Here is a 1,619-nt window from a genome sequence, read left to right on the forward strand (position 1 = left end):
CCTGGAGCCAGGGGAAGATGTCCACCAAGCTCTCCTTGGCCACGGTGTCCACTATGCCCTGGCTGTACTCCAGCATGGCCTCGAACTCGGGGTCCCCCCGGCGGTATGAGGAGTTGAAGCAGAGGGAGCAGACCACGTTGGTGACGGCCCGTGTGAGCTCGGGGGCCACGTCCAGGGGAGCGTCCTGGGCAGCGCTGAGGGTCTCGCACAGGGATGCAGCTTCCCGGCAGACTGGGGCGGGGGGGAGAGCCGGGCGAGGGGGTGATGGGGAAGCCAAGGAGGTGGGAGGGGGCAGCGAGGAGGGGTCCCCCCTCTCGTTCGGGGGGTGCAGCCTCCAGCCCCCCGCCACGGCTGAGCCCCAGGGATGATGCCGGGTGCTAGGGAGGGGCAGAAAGGGGGGAGAAGGGCAGGGGCTCTCTGTGTGGGGCTTGATGCTTCTCCTGCCTGGAGCAGGGAGCCCAGGGGGCCCTGAGCTGGCTCCGGGTCTTAGTTTGCCCAGCTGTGAGAAAAGGGAATCAAAGCTCAGTGTGGAAAAGGCATAGGGAAAGGTAAAGTACTGGGAATGATGAGAGTAGGACTGAACCCCTGCTGGGGTTCATCCTGGAGGGATGCTGAGGGGTCTGGTCTGAGCCAGAGAGGCTCCCCTTGGTTCCCAGGGCATCAGGGCATGGAAAAAGGGAAAGTCCAGTCCAGATCAAATGCGGGAGGCAGACAGTGCTGGGAGGGAGCCCGGGGGCCAGCAGGGGGCACTTACTGATCCTCTCAAGGGCGAGTGAGCCCTCCCCGAACATGGAGAGGGCGGCGTGCACCAGTTTGCGCTGGAACTTCCAGAGGGGCCCGTAGCTGGCGAAAGCGATGTCCTTGCCCCCCCGGGACAGCAGGTCTGTTGTCACCTGTGGGACAGGCAGGGTCACCCTGCTGCATGGCAGCCCCGCGGACGATTCTGTGGGGGAGGGGAAGGGTGGATGATCATCTCCTCCCAGGGCTGGTCGGGTGGCTGCTGGTTGGTGGGCAAAGCCGAGGCAATGAGCTTTGCTTCCCCTTCCTTAGGTTTGGGGACAGATGCCGGGGTTAGGGGCTGGAGAGCCCGGGAAACTTAAGAGGCTGCAGGGAGTCTGGTGGTACCTGAGCCCATGTCCCCAGGCTGTGGGGAAGAACAGTCACCCTTGGGATAGGGGATGCTCAGGATTTACCCTGGGGAACAGGGCAGAGCGGGGCTGCTCCCCTCCATCGCCTCGTTCGGGCAGAACGGGGAGAGAAGACAGACGCTGCTGGGTGCTGGCACCTTTCTTGGGAGCATCCCCCGCGTTGCCCCACGCCACAGCAGGAGGGGGGTCCCCCCCAAAACCTCCCCCCCGCCTCGTTCGGGCAGAACGGGGAGAGAAGACAGACGCTGCTGGGTGCTGGCACCTTTCTTGGGAGCATCCCCCGCGTTGCCCCACGCCACAGCAGGAGGGGGGTCCCCCCCAAAACCTCCCCCCCACTCACGGTGCGGGGCCGTCCGGCAAAAGCCTTCCCTTTCTTCAGCAGCACCTCCCGGGCGTGCCGGTAGCTGTTCACCACCACCACGTAGTGGGAGCCCATCCAGAGTCCGTAGAGGCTGCCGTACCTGCCCTGCA

The sequence above is a fragment of the Chaetura pelagica genome, unplaced genomic scaffold (genome assembly GCF_000747805.2).
Source record: "Chaetura pelagica isolate M959 unplaced genomic scaffold, ChaPel_1.0 scaffold436, whole genome shotgun sequence".
NCBI lineage: Eukaryota > Metazoa > Chordata > Aves > Apodiformes > Apodidae > Chaetura > Chaetura pelagica.